Source organism: Toxorhynchites rutilus, chromosome 3, assembly GCF_029784135.1.
Source record: "Toxorhynchites rutilus septentrionalis strain SRP chromosome 3, ASM2978413v1, whole genome shotgun sequence".
In the NCBI taxonomy this organism is placed as follows: domain Eukaryota; kingdom Metazoa; phylum Arthropoda; class Insecta; order Diptera; family Culicidae; genus Toxorhynchites; species Toxorhynchites rutilus.
In genome coordinates this window covers 12,584,274-12,603,446 of record NC_073746.1, presented here as the reverse complement: position 1 = coordinate 12,603,446, position 19,173 = coordinate 12,584,274, and the positions used below count along the sequence as shown (strand labels likewise).

The window sequence follows — 19,173 nt, the reverse complement described above, 5'->3', positions numbered from 1 at the left end:
CCCTCTCTTAGGGGTGGCTGCCATACAAATAAAACACAAATTTCTGCATTACTCGAGAATTAATCAAGTAAATGGGCGGGACGAAGTTTGCCGGGTTAGCTAGTAGTACATAAAAATAGATTAATTAACGCTTAGAAAACTTATATGCACAACATTAATAAAATTACGTGATTACATAACAATTGGTAAGAGAAATACAGTCGAAGATAGAAGGCAGACGTATGAAGTCGAAATTCTGTTAGTGTGACACGGTTACATCATCAAGTTTAAAGCCTCTTTTATAGAACAACAATCAATCAATACCATACAGATATTTTTTTGAATGACGAAAAAAATATTATTTTGTTAGGAATATTTGGTTAAAAAATTAAAAAAGCTGCGGATGATTCAATGTGCGCATCAGTCGCATTTTTTTCTCTATTGTTTAAGCAATGTTTTGTCTTTGATTTTTATCAACACTACATCACGTAACCTGACTGTATTTTTTGTTTTTGCTTAAAAAAATCAGCATTTAATGTTATGACTAAACATTAATTGAAATGATGAAAGAGAAATTGATTGATCATAAAACGATTCCACCAATATTATTCATATGGGATTGTGTAACTGGAGTTGGTCGTGGTGATTTGTTGGATTCAGAATTGTTCAGTATTTTTTTAACATATTAAGCTTCACTACGTCATAGAACTACATGATTTTTTTTATTAGATCGTTTATTTTTACAGGCTCAGTTACATAAGTTTAAAGGAGCCAAACTCCTATCTGTATAGTTACAAGTATATATAAACATTTTCTATTAATTCTAATGTTAATGAAGTAGAGAACCGATTACTCGCGGTTTGCTCGAGTTTAGAAGGATGACATTTTGTTTCAGGAAGAGGATGGGGTATAAGGATATGTTGACAATGTTCACACTCACATTCATCATACTCAATTTCTAATCTTATATCTAATACGTATTTACATTTCACCTTATTCTATTGTTAGTAAGAAGGGATTTGATTTCTCGCGAAGGAAAAGGAAAAGGAGAATATAAGGATATAAGGACAATCACACACGAAGATCGATAGCTTTTAGGAAGACATATTTTTTGGACATGTAATCAAGGTCTAACCGAGCCCACACATCTCCCACCGGCACATTGGGCTGCCTTCCTCTAGCCCGAAGAGAGTTTTCTAAATTCGATCTGGCAACAAGATACTCCTCGCACGACCAAACAACGTGTTCGACGTCGTGGTAACCTTGGCCACAAGCACAGATATTGCCATCGGCAAGATTAAAACGAAAGAGTAGCGCGTCTAACGAACAGTGATTGTACATGAGTCGTGAGAAGGTGCGAATAAAGTCCCGACTCAAGTCCAGACTTTTGAACCATGGTTTGAGGCTAACCTTAGGGATAATCGAGTGAAGCCACCGACCCAATTCATCTTCGTTCCATTTGCGTTGCCAGTTAACGATGGTATTTTTACGAACTAAAGAATAAAATTCATTGAAGGCGATTTGACGCTGATAAATATCGCCTTCAATTGCACCTACCTTTGCCAATGAGTCAGCCCACTCTTTACCCGGAATTGAGCAATGTGAAGGGACCCAGACAAAGGTAATGACATAACAGCGTCTGGTTAAAGCACTCAAATTTTTTCGTATTCTCTCAAGGAAGTACGGCGAGTGCTTTTCCGGCCTCACTGAACGGATAGCTTCGACAGAGCTAAGACTATCCGTTCCAATTTAATAGTGTTCAACAGGTCGTGAGGCGACGCTGTCCAGCGCCCAGTATATCGCTGCCAATTCAGCAATATACACAGAGCAAGGATTCTGTGCTCCCGTGGCCGAGTGGTTAGCGTCATAACAAACATGCCGGGTGTTCGGGTTCGATTCCCGTTCTGGTCGGGGGAATTTTTCGTCAAAGAAATTTCCTCCGACTTGCACTGTGATCACGCGTATTCTCTAGAGGTTGCCACTCAGAATGCATTCAAGGCGTGTTATTTGGCATAGAAATCTCAACTAAGTACTAATAAAAAATGACGCAAGTAATACTACGTTGAGACGGCGAAGTTCCTCTAAGAACGTTAGTGCCATTGAAGAAGAAGAAGGATTCTGAAGACTGTGTGAGGTGCTAAAAATTTCGTTGAACACTCCAAATCCTGTGGACTCATTCATAGAGGACCCATCAGTAAAGTACATATTATCACAATTGACACGCCCATACTTTGCATTGAAGATCGTAGGAACAATCCCCGATCGATGATAATCTGGAATTCCATGGATTTTCTCCTTTATGGACAAATCAAAATGTACAGAGGAATTGATGTAGTCAGGAAAACAAACACGGTTGGGAGTATACGAAGAAGGATCAACCTGCATGGAGATGAATTCATGATATGAGCTCATGAATCCTGAATGAAAATTTAGCTCGATAAGCTGTTCAAAATTTCCGATCACCAATGGATTCATAACCTTACACCGGATGAGGAACCGAAGAGATAATAAATTGAAGCGATCTTTTAGTGGGAGTACGCCTGCCAAAACCTCGAGGCTCATGGTATGCGTTGAGGGCATACATCCCAACGCAATACGGAGACAAAGATACTGAATTCGCTCGAGTTTAATGAAGTGTGTTTTGGCAGCTGATTGAAAACAGAAACTGCCGTACTCCATCACTGAGAGAATAGTTGTTCGATACAACATTATAAGATCTTCGGGATGGGCTCCCCACCAGGTGCCGGTAATTGTACGGAGAAAGTTTATTCTTTGATGACATTTTTTACTCAGATACCTAACATGGGCCCCCCAAGTACATTTGGAGTCGAACCATACCCCAAGATACTTGAATGACATAGCATGAGTGATCGGTTTACCCAAAAGTTGAAGCTTTGGTTTTGCTGGTCTATGCTTCCTAGAAAAAACCACCATCTCTGTTTTCTCCATGGAGAATTCGATCCCTAGCCCAATGGCCCAGGTTGGAAAATTGTTCAAAGTATCTTGTAAGGGTTCTTGCAGGTCGGATTCGTTTGATCCTACGACAGACACTACTCCATCATTTGCAAGTTGTCTTAGGCTGCAATTTTGTGTAAGACAATTGTCGATGTCGCTTACATAGAAGTTGTACAAAAGGATAGAACTACATGATGATAGAGAATAAAAAAACATAATCGATTGATTTGTCAAAAAAACAATATATATTTTATATTTTGAGCAACGAAAATTGATTAGTAACTTAATTTATGAAATGGATTATGGGTATTGTATAACAAATATTGAAATTTAGGATAAGAACACGAACATGTGGGCTCCGTGAGTAGTTTTTCTTCCCTCGCTAATCATTCAATGCGAATGGTGAATATTAATTTATTGTGAAAAAATTTTAAAAAATACACATTTAACTGTCAGCGCCGAGTCACCATCAGAAAGCGCATGCTGGCGTTTCTTTATATGACTCAAGCGCGATTTGTTTTGTTATAGTTCAGAGGTTAGTTGATGACGAAATAATTGTAAACGATAAACTAATAAAAACCAGCCCGAGCCAGTCGGGCTCGAGGGAACTTTTGATTAGAGTGGAAAGAATGGAAAGCGCTAGATGAATTTATAACATCTAGTTTGGGCTAACCAGAATAATCTATTATGTCTATAATTTTGCCCCCTGGATCCAGATGTGAAATATCCTCATTTTGGAGCTCTATCCTTAGATTTAAAGAATAGTTAAGTTGAACTGAGGTGTTGCGGATAAACTGATAACTTTTAAATAAAACATCATATCACAGACATTCCGATAGAAGGCATAGTGTTCATACTGAATGCCAATTTTTCAACGATGTCGAAATAAATCGCAAAATACATACCCAACAAACAAAAAAGCGATTGTTTCAAACTATCCACATAGTTGTATCAATTGCAGCTTAATTCTACCTGCAACTTGCACAACTTGTGTCCCCATGGCCTAGTGGTAAGCGTTGCGCTTGCCAAGATATGGGGGCTTCGGGTTCGATTCCCGTTCGGGTCAGAAATTCTATCGTCATAGATCGTTTTTCTGGCTTGCACTGGTAAAGGGGAACTGTCTAGGGTGTGGTGGGATGAGCATATTGGGCATTGCCAGTCCCCAAGAAAAGCCACAAAAACCCGGAAACAGCGTCTTTGCCCAGTCCTGGTGGTACTCGGGACGTATAGCAGCAGTATCACGATGGTTCTCCTGCGAGATAGTGGGGTTGGTCGCAGGCCTTGCAAGCCGCACCACTAAAACACCAAGCAATGAACGATACACAAGAAGATTGTGAATCAGGCCATGTTGTGAAGACGGTAAGCCAAAAACAATAAAAAAAACCTGCACCCGTGAGAAAATTTTCTAAATTGATGATAAATTTCATTCACGCAGTTTTTGTTTCTAGCTCAAATATGACATTCTCGCGCGAAGCGCCCGCTGTTTCAGTTAGTATTGGCAAGACATTAGTATAAAGGGAAACTTGGCATCGGTTGTTCAACTTGGCGCTTTTCAGTGGAAACCAATTCGAATGCTGTAAATCGAATATAACATGGTGAAAACCCTGTCTGGAATTTGCACAAATAAAATATATTACAACTTTACTGTAACGATACTCGATTCAAGACACAGCGATCGGAATAACTTTTCTCCCATCAATAAAATCAATTGGCCGTTACATTGGTTCCTTTCTTCGCCTCAAACGAGCTTCCAATTGCATCAGAATCTTTCGTTCAGTATAATCAGTCAAGCTCCAACGATGTCCATTTTTTACGCATAAATAGCGATCATCGAACCGCTTCAAAAGCATGTCATAAAGCTAACCCACTAGCTATCGGGGTGGGGAACGTCTGACCAGCTCGAGGACTGCAGCACTCAGTTTGGTATACCAAATTTTCTGTTTTGTTCGGAAAAGCAAATTTACTTTGCTATTTTATTGCCATCGGAATCTATGCTCGATGCTATAGTTTCCCTTTTGATGCGCTCCGAAGCAATTGCTTCGGATTGTGCCATTGCACTCCTGCTGGTCATGATTGGGTGTACATTCTTTTTTTCTTTCATTCTTTCTGTGCCCCCACTATCGGTTGCCAAGAAACTCTCGTGAAAGAAGATGCCAAGAAGATCGTGAAAGAGTGAATTATCACAACATTATGGGCGGAAGGAAGTGTACGGATGCGAAGGGAAGGGTTTTCCCGTCCAGCAGCATTGGGGAGTGTGTAAGGAGCACAATGCAACGCCAATAGCAAATGGAACAGAGCCCAAATTCTATGGACTTGGTAAGAAAGCCAGTTTCCTGTTGAAGAAGTTCTCCATTCGTTATCGGAGCTTTTCTCGATTCAATTTTTGATTTAGTTTCCCCCCCGGGGCCGTTGTTGCAGTGTTTGCACACAGGAAAAAAAAAAAGAGTTTTAGGGATGATCGTAATAATGGCGATATGCTAATTTTTATCTTGTTGTTTTGATTTTTATTGGGGTCGCTATCGATCAACTAAAACAGTACGAAATAGTGGTTCTTCGAATCATCAATACAAATAAAAATGGAAGGCCAAATGTATTGGTAAGCACAAAACCTGAGGAAGGAATGGTCCGATTTGTATTTTTTTATTGTGTTGTGTTTGTCTCTTCCCGTAGATCAATGTTATGTTGTTCTTTTTTTTTTTGAAACTTTATCAATCATGTATTCAATATATCGGAAAAACTTGTTATCTAAAAATGAGTCAAAAATCTTGAGCAAAAATTGTGTCTGTAAAAAAAATTATATTATAATGACGAGTTTTAGCATGAGTAATTGGAAAATTGTACTAAACGGAAATTGTAAAGCGTCAATTAGAAGATCAATCAATGGCGAGTTCTGCGATTGAATTAATGAACATTCGCTTGGTAAGAAAACGTGAGTGTTCGAAAGAGTTTATATTTTGATTAATTTTGGACGGGTCGAAGTTCGCCGGGTCAGCTAGTAGATAATAAAAACAATAGGGGTAGGGAGGGTAAGCCCGCCACTGAGGATAAGACCGGCACCCCCTGAGTTTTACTAGAAAACTCTGATTAACTACGTTTTTGAATACTCTACATCAGGGATTCTCAAACTATTTTGGGCAATAGACCCCTTATCCAGAGTTGAGTGATACCTTAGACCCCCTATAGCCAAAATTTTCAAACAAAAACCTATTTCTCGTTTTTGTCTTATTCATACAAAATTCTTACTAATTCTCTAATTCATAATTTTAATTATCTTATTCAAAAAAAATTCATACTAATTTAGAAACTGCGGTAGGTTAACCTGTTTTATTAGGTCGTGACAACTATATTGACACCCACAGAATTAATTTTTTTGTCGCACTTGGAATATTATTTCAATATTTTGCTTAACAAAGACCTCTAAAAGTATCTGGTAAGACGTCGGCGAGCAGTGGTTTTGTGGTTAACGGGAAGGGGCAACTATATTACCACCAACTGTTTTCAACTGTTTCAATAGTTTATTTTTTATCAAAGATAATTTGTTTGGATCGATTCCTTACCAAGTTTCCACAGCCTTATAAAGGATTAAGCCAGGGTTGCCAAGTGTATTAAACAGAAATCTGGATATTGGAAAATAGAAAGTCTGGATTTGTCTGGATTTTTTTTTATATTGAATTGCGAATTTTATTGAACATTTTCACGAGAACGTCGTTCGACACAGTTCGCTGACGAGCAATGACAACGAAGTGTCTTTCTCAGGGCAGGTGAAGATGGAGTTTGGACTGAGTTTGTCCACAAGAGCCCTTCTCAGAACTAGAACTAGACTGCATACTTTTAAAGTCTCTATATTTCAACACAATCAATCAATCAACACTGTAAAACATGATTTAACCGTTATTTTTTCTCATCATATATCGACGCATTATACTTAAGCTTGATGGTTGCAGACATGTGCACCAAACCACTTTCTTCGGTGTTTAGTAAATTTTTGGCATAAATTTTCTTAATTGCGAGAATGCCATTTCACCACTACGGGTAGTTGTGGCAAGAACTTTACCCCAAAACATGACAACATTGGTTCACTCATCCGGAGACTAGTCTGAAAAATCAACATTGCGCAGCTCTCTGAATTCCTCACCAATTGGCTGAATCATTTCTCCAGAGTAGAAAAATTTCCATTAAGCCTAAAAATGGCTTGATGTTTTTTTCTGATGCATGGTCAGATTTACCATAACCGAGTCATTGAAGTTGAAGTAGACGTATTATGTATTTTGTTGATCAAACGCATCTTTATTCAGCTGTTTTAGCATTTGCATGAACACTTTAGTGGTTAGCGTCTCACATTATCATGCCGGGTGTTCGGGTTCGATTCCCGTTCTGGCCGGGGAATTTTTCGTCAAAGAAATTTTCTTCGACTTGCACTGTGGTCACGCGTATTCTAGAGCTTGCCCCTCGGGATACATTCTAGGCGTGTTATTTGGTTTAAGAAATCTCAACCAAGTATTAATAAATGACGCTAATTAATGCATACGTTGAGACGGCAAAAGTTCCACAGGGAACGTTAACGTTTCGTTATACAACGTTCTAGAATCCGTTTCGGTAACTTTGTATAAGGTCATAAAAACAATAATTCACGAACTGTATACCATCCTTCCAATAGCTAGTTCTGGCTACTAAGAGTGCTCATATACTGACTAAAGCCAAATATTTGACTCAGATGAAATTCGATCAATATATTCGACACAAAACACGACAAGCACAAGCATATTCAGTTGCCTAAAAAATATTGGATACCTAAAATATTTGTTTGGTCTGTTCTTCGAACCTATCGGTATATGGTTAGGTTACTTTAAATATTTCGGTCGATTTTTTTCATGTTCGATGTTTGACATTGTTCGCCAATGTCGATGATTGAAGAGTGGCAAACCAAATAGTGTTTGCATAAATTTCAAACCAAACTTTATCTGTCAAAAAGTGCCAATTATTTGTCCTCCGGACAAACAGTGCGCTGCTACCTCAAGGCTAGTGACTATTTCTTCGACAGATTCGTCGATTCGTCGGCAATTAAACTGAACGGAACGCAAACTAGTTTTCAAAACCATCTCAATAAAGTCAAATGTGATTGCAGATTTTTTTTTAATCTGGAAAAATCTGGGCACAGTGCGGAACGTCTGGACTAGACAAAGAACGGTCTGGATATCTGGATGCTTTACCAATGTCTGGAAGTCTGACAACCGTGGGATAATCGGGTTAACTTGAGATCATTTTGTCTTAAAAATAAAACTAAATATATAGATGTAAAAGTATATAAACATTAATTTAATTGTAAATATGTCAATACAAATTACTCACAAATACTGGAGCAGGCAATCAATTTTTGAAAAAAAAATATAAAAATCGCACGGTAGTGATTTTTTTTTAAATCAATGTTATAAGATGAACCTGGTGATTTTCCTTGTATTTCTTCTAATGTAATCTCTTGAATTAAATTAGTAAATGAGTGTATTCAAGTTCCAACAAATTTCAGAACGCAAATGCCAAATGCACTTGTTAAATTTTTCATCTTATACGCGTTCATCTATTTGTTAAGTTTCTCAATTATAACAATAATACTTTCTCCTAAAAATCATGTTGGATCACGTAACACAACTTAAACTGTATCTTGAAAGCTTAAAACAAGGACTTGTAATATTCTACAGGGGTCGATTTTCAGACCTCGTTGACCCCCAAAATCATTTTTCGTTCATGTCGACCCCTGGGAGACCGAAATCGACCCCAGGGGGTCGATATCGACCACTTTGAGAAACCCTGCTCTACATGTAAGTATTTATTATTTTAGACGTTTTCAATCACATCGAACCCACCGTGATCCGTCAATTGTCAAAATATAAATCAAAACAAACGCGAGTGCCGATGATATGTAGCCGGATGTAATTTTCCGTCAGTGAAGTTTAAGCTTTTATTGTTGAACGCGGTTTCAAATTCTTTTCCGTTGCTCTACAGTTTGTCCCCTGGATTGTTAGCAATCACTGGGATTCGAGTTGAGGTAAGTTAAAGCAATAAGTTCATAGAAATAGTCTTCTTGAAAAATGTGTGCTGTCGGGGTAGGTCCGTCACACTTTCAGTGGGGGATCCCGGCATGGTTTGCGTTTAGTTGAAGGTTTCTAAGACATATTTTCCATCAATTTTAGATGCCTCGCAGCTACCAAAGGAAAACGAATCGAGGGAGTTGGTCCCAAGAGAACCTCACCCTTGCAAAAGAGGCTATTGTTAGTGGAGTTTCTATCAAACGTGCTTCCACGACTTTCGAACTACTGATGTAAATTTAATGTTGGATTTAAGCTGTTCGATAAAATTAAATGAATTAAATTGAACGAAAAATAATGACTGTATGGTCTTAACGAAAATAATAAACTAATTTCAACTAAACATAATTTAATTAGTTTTATTGCCATCATCATCACAAAAACCTGAAAAAATTCACCTACAGTCATGAACTCATTCTTCTCTGTGATTTCAAGGCGAATCCTAGTGTGATTAAAAGCGTCATAGCTAATATGCCGGGTGTTCGGGTTCGATTCCCGTTCTGGTCGGGGGAGTTTTTCGTCAAAGAAATTTCCTCCGACTTGCACTGTGATCACGCGTATTCTAGAGCTTGCCACTCAGAATGCATTCAAGGCGTGTTATTTGGCATAGAAATCTCAACTAAGTACTAATAAAAATGACGCAAGTAATACTACGTTGAGACGGCGAAGTTCCTCTAGGAACGTTAGTGCCATTGAAGAAGAAGAAGACGGATATTGATTCAAGTAAGAAGAAAAACAGACCACCGGTAAGTGTTCAATGTGGTCCTAGATTCCATTAAACTTGTAATTGAATAGTGGTGTGATTTGGTGATTTCTTCTCCATATTCCATGTTCATCGGAACTTGTTCCGACCATATCCCCGGAATCGGTTGAGCGATTTGAACCATACTCGACAGCAACATTTAGAATTAGAATACCTTCTATTTGCCGACTGTCACATTCAAACTGGTTAATCTGTTGCCAAGTATATATATTGAGAAATTGAGATGACGGTCTTGCCCCATAGGGTTCCGGTGTTACCCCCATGGGGTGCCGGTTTCACCCGCACTGGTTGATGAGCTTCATTTTTATGGCAGTTTTTTAAATTGACTATTACTTGAGAAAATTACCGTTTAAATGTACTGATATTCCTTATATCTCATGGCAAATAAACTAGACAATGATTCTGTGGAGGGAACATATCAATATGTGCCCGCAGATCTCACAAAACAATACTTTTCCTTAGGGAGTCGGGCATACCCCCCATTCCCCTACTCCTAAATTATGGAAGGAATTTGTACCACATCTCATCACAACTCTCTAAAAACATTGAAACGCGATGAAACATCAGAGTGTGCCATGAAACAAAAACTAATTCGGTGTTTGGTATTGTCAAAACTAGTGAAAAGTTCAAATCGTAACAAACTGGATCCAATTTTTGAAAATGCTGGTGCGAACACACAAGCCTGTGCTGGTCGCTAATCATTGGCAGTTTCTCACCATCGGTGCAATCACAGGAGTCAACTCTCCAAGCTTAGCTTGTCTAAATTCGACCAAGCTTAGCTTACAACAATCTCAACGATCGCTGGTTTCCGATATTGGAGCTCCCACGAAGACGTCATCAACCGAGAAACTTTTTGTGATTCCATCGTCGAAGAGTCCCCCATGCTCGGATAAAGAAAGTGTACAACCATCAGGATCCAGCGATCACTCCGAGTCGAATCTTCCACCGAAACCTTCGCTAAAGCACTGTGTTGCACCATCAGGGCCACCTTCATCAACCTCCGCTGGCGCTGGCGGAGTCAAATCCAGCTGGTTCGACTTCTTCCGGAATCAAAGAATGGGAAACACTCTTCAGGCGGTGCAGGAGCGGATCGGAGCACGATTGAATGCCGCGTTTGTTCCGGAGAATATTTCCATGGTTCGTCGGGGACTGGTCGCCGTGTGGAACATGACCACTCAGGTGGTGCAATCGTCGATTTATTGGGGCGGAGTTTTTCTGCAATCGCGGGAATTTTTCTACATCCAATACTACACGATGCTGCTGCTGGAGAATTTGGTTCACTACACGCGCCTAGCCTTGGCAGCCGCCATTCGATCGATTCAGAGCATGATAAAGAAATAAACTATAAACTGTATAAACTAATTGTTTTGAAACCATGAAATACATTTGATGAACTTATATCATTTTGAGTACCAACAATTTCGATAGGCAGAAAACATTGAAAGAAATTGAAGTTACATGAAGGGTGAAGATGATCACTATGAACAGCAACAACAAAAAATCCCCAGCGGTGAACATAAACCGCATTTCCGTCGGCAAATTTAATCCTTTTCAGATTCTAACATGTTCTGTCCTTTAAGGTGAAGGTGGAAGCTAGCCACAAATGGCTGCCACAATGGCGCTCATTTCTTTCATCTCCCTCCCTCACCCCTCACCCGAAAATCAATAAATTTGCGAAACAGTGGTGGTTACGGTCTATAATGTAAGTTTTAGCAACTTCAACATTGGGTAAGAAAATTGTATTGCAGAGCTCGGAACACTGCCACGGCTGCCTATGCTTTCAAAAACAATAAACGGAAAAGTACTACATTCAATCAAAATGTCTCGGCCAACGAAGAGAAGAGTTGAGGCTCTCCAACGTGAATATGTGAAAACAATACGATCAACGAAGGAAAATATTAAGGAATTATCAACATCGAGTTATTATGCGGAAGAACTTGTTAATACCAAAAGAGCCCCAATTCGCCTGTGTTATAAATTTGCTCATGTTACGCTCGCGTATAATTAGAAACATATGTAAATGCACCTTCTATATATATTTATATTTGCAATTGTTCATCGGAACATATCGTTCATACATTTTACTTTAGTATTGAATTGTTATTTGTTTTTTTTTTCAAATGTATTCAAAGACTCGTGTCAATGAAGCGCCACACAGTCTGATAAGTGAATTGATCTATTTACGTGTGCTTTGCTCTTCTCTCACAAACACTATTATCCCATTTTTACACGAGGGTTTACCTATACTACTACAATGGCTAGCTTCCACCTTCACCTTAATGAACGATTATAACAAGCGATCAGATACAGAGCGAACTCGATTATATGCAGTCTCGGATTTCTTTTCGCTGTATAAAATCGAGTTAAAAAAAATTATTCGAATTTAGGCATATATTTTTTGTTTATTGAATATAAAAGAAGAATTAAATTTTTGATTAAACCCCTCAAAGTCAAAAAACATATTTCTCGCACGAAAAAAAATAAATTTATCTAGATTCTATTTGATAAGAAAAAACATATTTGATAAGAAAAAACCTTCTACGCATCTGTTCGAATTTCGACAATGACAGAGTTATAGATTCTTTTTGTTTCGGACTCTGTTTCCTCAAACTGGCTCCACATTCAAAAGTACGCTTCGTAAGACGATGCTACCATAGAAACATTAATTGTCCCCTAAAACCTCCACATGCCAAATATGGTTTCGTTCGTTTGATTAATTGCCGAGTAATGCAGAAATTTGTGTTTCATTTGTATGGCTGATCTTTTGACGAATTAAAACTGCCTCTCTGCATAGTTATTTTATGCTTGCCTCACTTGTTCGAGTCGTTTCTAGATGTCGACATCGTAATTTGTTGTCCTGAAAGGAACTCAGCCCACCTTGCTTTATCCACTGTTATTAATAAAACGAACATGCCCTGCCCTATTCCAGTAATGACGAACCAATATCAGAAAATCCGGATTTTCGTCATTATTGCCACTTTGTGCAATGACATGATCATTTCTAAAGTCATTCTATTGAACTAATATCAATTCGAATGATCGTGTAAGGAACGCTTTAGTGTTGTGATGATACTCTTCTCACGATATTGAACTGGCTTTGGGATGGTCACCAAAGATAATCGAAGTAAAAAATTTGTTGATTATCTTTGTGTAAGTGTCAGTATGACAAATCGGAGCTCTGCTCATTTCTAGACTTTCACCAGCTTTGTAGCTTGTGACCAAACGTTTTTAAGTTGCAAGATCACTTCATCATTACTTGATCGTATTGAAACCGTTTCTACTGTAACGGTCGGCCCAACCGCAAAAACAAAATTCAGTGGGTTTATTAACACCATCAACAGGTTTTATTCAATGTGGGGGTTGTTTCATGGCTTATACAGTGGTAGACATTCGTTTAGCCGCACCCTATTTTTCCTTAATATTTTTAAAAATAAGTCAATTCTTTGTACAGTTTTGTTCATAAAGACCTATTATTGTTTATTTTCGTCGAATTCATTCTAAAAAAAAGTATAAATTTACTTTTTGTTTTCTAAGTAATTCAAATATGTGGAATCAAGGTGGACATTCGTTTAGCCGCATCCTAAAATTTCAATAAAAGAAAATTTGTGCGGCAAATTTCGAGTCCAATCGGTAGCTAATATTTGGTATGTCCACCTCCATTTCGGATCACTTTGAAAACTCGATTTGGCATCGAGTCAGACAGCTTTTAAAGTGATGCCATATTGATTATAGCTCAACATTCCTGAATTACTGCCTTGAGACTGGAAATGTTGTCAAATTGTCATCCGTTTGCATAGACCATCTCGGCCAAGATTCTCCATAGCTTCTCTATGGGATTGCAATCGGTTGTTTGGTGACTCATTCAAGATGAGCGCAATATGCCTCTTCGTTACTGGAACAACCGATTCTGCCTTAATGTGTGAGCAGGACATCGTTTCCTGGTTGATTCGCGTCTTATTCGACCTTTAAGACACAAAGTAACTTTGGAGTTCCCATTTGTTGGTCGTTATATCCCATATTTCTGGCACTATTTAAAGAAATTCCGTACCACTTTCTCAGATAGACCAATTTTTGTTACGATCGAGCGATTAGAAAACTTCTGTTCACTGAATATCTTTATTATTTTCGCCCCTCTTCCGTCAATAGAATACCTTTCGCCATTCCTTTAAATTCTACGTAAATCACTAATCTGACCAACTTCTTACGTTGCACATCTAATATTTATCTTGTAAATTGAACATTCACAAGTATTTTTTTTTCAAAAGACACAGATAAAGGCTTGGATATTATGCGAAAACTCGATTTTTATGCCCTGCGGCTAAACGTATGTCTCGGGAAAAAACGACTTTTGAATGTTTATATCCACCGCCTTGTGTGTGTGTGTGTGATTGTAACGCACGTCCTTTCAATAACATTGACCTAAATATACTACCACTACAGTAAACAAGTATCCCGATAAAAAGAACATTCCTGGTTGTTTTGTAAGTGTTTCAAGTTTTTTTCCCGTGCGGCTAAACGAATGTCTATTACTGTATATCTATCTATATAAAAATGGATTTCTGTCTGTATGTCTGTCTGTCTGATTCTTATGGACTCGAAAACTACTGAACCGATCGACATGAAAATTGGTATGTAGAGGTTTTTGGGGCCGGGGAAGGTTTTCGTGATAGTTTGAGACCCCTCCCCCCTCTCTAAGGTGGGGCTGCCATACAAATGAAACACAAATTTCTGCATTACTCGAGAATTAATCAAGCAAATGAAACCAAAGTAGGCATGTGGAAGTTTTGGGGTGCAATAAATGTTTTTACGATGGTTAGATATTTAGGGTCTGCCATACAAATGAAACACACATTTCTGCATTACTCAAGAATTAACCAAGTAAACGAAACCAAATTCAATTCGGTGAAGGTTTTAGGGTGCAATAAATATTTTTACGGTGGTTAGATACTCCTCCCCCTTTGTTAGGGGGTGCCGCCATACAAATGAAACACAAATTTCTGCAAGACTCAAAAACTAATCAAGAAAATACCAAATTTGGCATGCCAAGCTTTAAGGGGACACAAAACGTTTCTATGGCGAATAGACACTCCTCCCGTCTCTCTAAGGGGGAGGGATCTCCCATACAAATGAAACACAAATTTCTGCATAACTCGAGATTCAATCAAGCAAACGAAACCAAAATTGGCATGTGGAGGTTTTAGGATGCAATTAATGTTTCTATGGTGGTTCGACACTCCTCCGCCTCTTTAAGGGTGGGCTGTCATACAAATGAAAAACAAATTTCTGCATAACTCGAAAACTAATCAAGCAAATGGAGCCAAATTTGGCATGGGGAGATTTTAGGGGACACGAAACATTCCTGTGGTGAATGGACACTACTCCCCCTCTCTAAGAGGAGAAGAGGGAAGGGGTCTGTCTTTATTCTATCATATTTTCTGTATCAAACATTTATTCCATGTAACGGAGAAACATGTTATTTGCAAGTGGTTGAAAAATCATGAACGAGTATTGTGTCTGAAAATAATCTGATATTGTAATGATAAGTTTTGATAGAAGTACTAGAACTTTTTTAGTAAAAGGTTAATTCAACGGGGTCGATTTGAAGATCAATCAATCAAGCAAACGAAACCAAATTTAGCATGTGGAGGTTTTAGGGTGCAATAAATGATTCTATGGTGGTTAGATATTCCACCCCCTCTCTAAGGGGGAATTGCCATACAAATGGAAGACTAATTTCTATATAACACGAAAACTAATCAAGTAAATGGAGCCAAATTTGACACGAAATATTTCTATGGTGAATAGACAAGTGGGGAACTGCCATACAAATGAAGCATACATCTCCGAATAATTCAAAAACTGATTAAGCAAACGGAACCAAATGTGGCATGAGGAGGTTCTAGGGGGCAAGAAACATTTCTAAGGTGGTTCAACACTCCTCCCATCTTTCTAAGAAGGAGAGGGGGGGGGGTCTGCCATAGAAATGAAACACACATTTCTGCATAACTCGAGAACCAATCAAGCGCAAATTGGGATGTGAGGGTGTTTTGGTATAAGAAATGTTTCTATGATGGTATGTCACCCCACCTCCTCTGGAATGGAGAGGGGGTCCCATAAAAATGTTACAGATATTTCAACCAAAAATATTCCAATCAAACGTGACAATTGAAAATTTTCGGAAAAGTCTGAAGGAAAAAGGAAAAAATCGGAAAATTAAATTCCCTTATGTTTTACAATTACATAGTGACAAGAGTTGTTGGTCCATTTGATGTTTGCGCTAACGAAATATCTTTATCTTCTTCTATGTATACCAATAAGAATGGATTTCCGAGTATGTTGATAAGAGCAAAACTCGAACTCGAGGAAGGCATAGTCCGATTTAGGGTTGTCTTTATTCTGTCATGTTTTCTGTATCAAACATTTATTCCATGTAACGGAGAAACATGTTATTTGCAAGTGGTTGAAAAATCATGAACGAGAATTGTGTCAGAAAATAATCTGATTTTATAATGATGAGTTTTGGTGGAAGTACTAGAAATTTCATAGTAAAAGGTAAATTCAACGGGGTCGATTAGAAGATCAATCAATGAACAGTTCTGTGATTTGACCCATGAACTTGCGCTTATTAAAAAACGTGAATGTTTGAAGGTATTGATAACAAAAAACAAGTTTTGGGCGTGAAGAAGTTTGCCGGGTTAGCTAGTGTCTTATATCTGCGCTTGTTATCTTTGTTTTATTTGTTGGTATCTCAAATAATTCTTATTATATACTAGCTAACCTATACTAATTCTCGAGTAATGCAGAAATTTGTGTTTTATTTGTATGGCAGCCACCCCTAAGAGAGGGGGGAGGGGTATCTAACCACCATAGAAACATTTATTGCATTCTAAAACCTCCACATGCCAAATTTGGTTTCATTTGCTTGATTAATTCTTGAGTAATGCAGAAATTTGTGTTTCATTTGTATGGCAGCCCCCCCTTTGAGTGGGGGAAGGACTGTCTAACCATTATAGAAACATTCATTGCACCCTAAAACTTTCACCTGCCAACTTTGGTTTCGTTTGCTTGGTTAATTTCCGAGTAATGCAGAAATTTGTGTTCCATTTGTATGGCAGCCCCCCTTAGAAAGGGGGAAGGGTCTCAAAATATCACGAAAACCTTCCCCGGCCCCAAAAACCCCTACATACCAATTTTCATGTCGATCGGTTCAGTCTATCTATATTATATATATATATATATATATATATATATATATATATATATATATATATATATAGATAGATAGAAAACTGTCATGGTTTCCATTTTTCTATTAATTTTTTTCCATAAACTAAGGGTGTGTGACTTCTCAATGTTTCACATCTCATGACGTTGAACACCCCAATCATATCAAAAGTTTCCCAACATTCCAACCACCCCGCGGCCATCGAGGGGCTAGCCTCTAACAGAAGCGGATCGAAGGTTTGTACGTCTTTATTGCTTTACAATTGAAAAGCAACTTCGATTGCCTCGCGGAGATGAGATTTATGAGCTGATTTTCCTACGGTCCTATTCTTCCGTTCACTTGCTTGCCTGCCAAGGGTTACATAATCGGCAGAAAATGGAATCAGGCCAGAATCAGGCTGGTCTCGGACAATGTTTCGGTGTGGAAACTCGTGGAGAAAAATGAATGGAAAGTTGAACAGAAAAAAGCAACTAACGAGACGAAAAAGTTTTTCTCTCTGCTGACTCTTTTCTGTTGTTATTTGCTGCGAAGTCGAGCAGAAGGAGAATCTTTTGAATTTCCGGGAGCATTTTTTTTCCTGCAGCCAAAAGTGCACTAAATTAGCGATGGTTCATGCTCGCGATGTACCGATGTATGGGACAGATTCAAATCAACATAAATAAATGAGTTATTTATTCCGTAGCCCGAACTGTCCAAAGTACTCAAAACCACAGCAATACAGACCGCAAAACCACACATCATAAATAGATAAATTTTCGCGGTGAGTTAATTTGTGGCCAGCAAATGATGTGTTTGAACAACCGTCCTCTTGGTTCGGGGCGGCAAATTGATTATGATTGTCCACTCATTCCGCATTCCAATGTTTATCTTTCCCCGGCCAAATCTCACTAAAAGGCTGCGGGGCTCGAGCCAGGACGGGACAAATAGCGACTTGGCATGACATCAAAATTGGAAACTTCTGAAGCCTTCGGCCGGTCGGAGTTTGGCGCAAAAAGAAAACGATGAGATGACAGCGGATGGAAAAGTCTTCGGCCTGAGATGGGAACTTTTGGGTGTGTGTGTGTGTTTTCTGTTTTATTTTGTTTTGTCAGGGTCAAAAGCTAGAAAACAAGAAAAGGTAAGCAGTAACATCTCTGTTTGATCTCTACTCAAGGGGAAAACTGGTTCCCATTGATGCGTCAAAGTTGGGGTCGGACGGAGTTGGGGCCCAGGAGAAACTTTGACGAAGGCAAAAACAAATTTGATTTACGGGAAATTTCCCAAATTGCTTTTCAATGACCTTGCGAAAACTTTGTCCAGGGTTGAGAGAGGCCAAATGGGTCGGTGGTGGGGGGGAGAAACTTTACGGGGCGATGGCTCACGGAATTCCATTGTGGACGTAACATATATCGACCAGGGAATGAGTATTTTACCTTTCGATCGAGCTGTCATGGCGAACAAAGCTGAAATTAATTACCTGCTTTCTTTCGTCATTGATCCAATTAAGGCTGAACAGCTAACCTCTGAGGAATCCACTGGACAGGACCTGTCACAGGGGAAAATATTTTACCGATATTGGTTCTATCGGACGGATGTACCTGTCTGACAATGTCTATAGATGTCTAGACTGAAGGAATGCAATAGAGCCTACGCTATCGAAATCCAGTTATGGGAGAGTTATTAGAAACACAATAAGATGTGCTTAGTATCGGATTTTTGATAATCAGATGAATTCTAGGGTTCGCTCAGATCGGGCGGAATAGAAACCTTGAGATAGGATATAACATTATTTGGGATGTTAGGATATAAAATTTCCATTATCTGGTTTATTTTTCAATATCTTGTTTTACTAGGAATGCCGCTGTAAAGTGTAAACAGTTTGGTTCTCATGTACTTTACTCTCAAACGAAATTTGCATTGTTTGTTGTCATGTTCATTTCACTCAAGTAATTGTCACTAAAGTGTTCAAAATGAATGAAAAAAAAACAAAATAAAATCAAAATGTAGAAAATAAATATAATAAGTAAATCTTATAACAAAGAACAAGATCCTCTCAATAAAGTTATAAGTGGTTAGGTAATTACATTTTTAAACTTCAAGCGTAAACCACAATGTTTCACCCCTCAAGTACAATAATATTGAAATTTGAATTCAATGTTTTTCTTAGGTGGACGACAAACATATTTTTC

General features: G+C 38.4%; 1 protein-coding gene and 1 long non-coding RNA gene across 2 annotated transcripts in view; one reads left to right on the top strand and one right to left on the bottom strand.

Moving 5' to 3' along the window:
* LOC129778873 (chaoptin) overlaps positions 1-19,173 on the bottom strand; it is a 510,710-nt gene that overhangs the window by 103,839 nt on the left and 387,698 nt on the right. The window lies entirely within an intron of this gene.
* Positions 8,788-9,365, top strand: LOC129778878 (uncharacterized). Its single transcript, XR_008743514.1, has 2 exons — positions 8,788-8,977; positions 9,123-9,365. It is a non-coding gene; the product is annotated as an uncharacterized LOC129778878 (long non-coding RNA).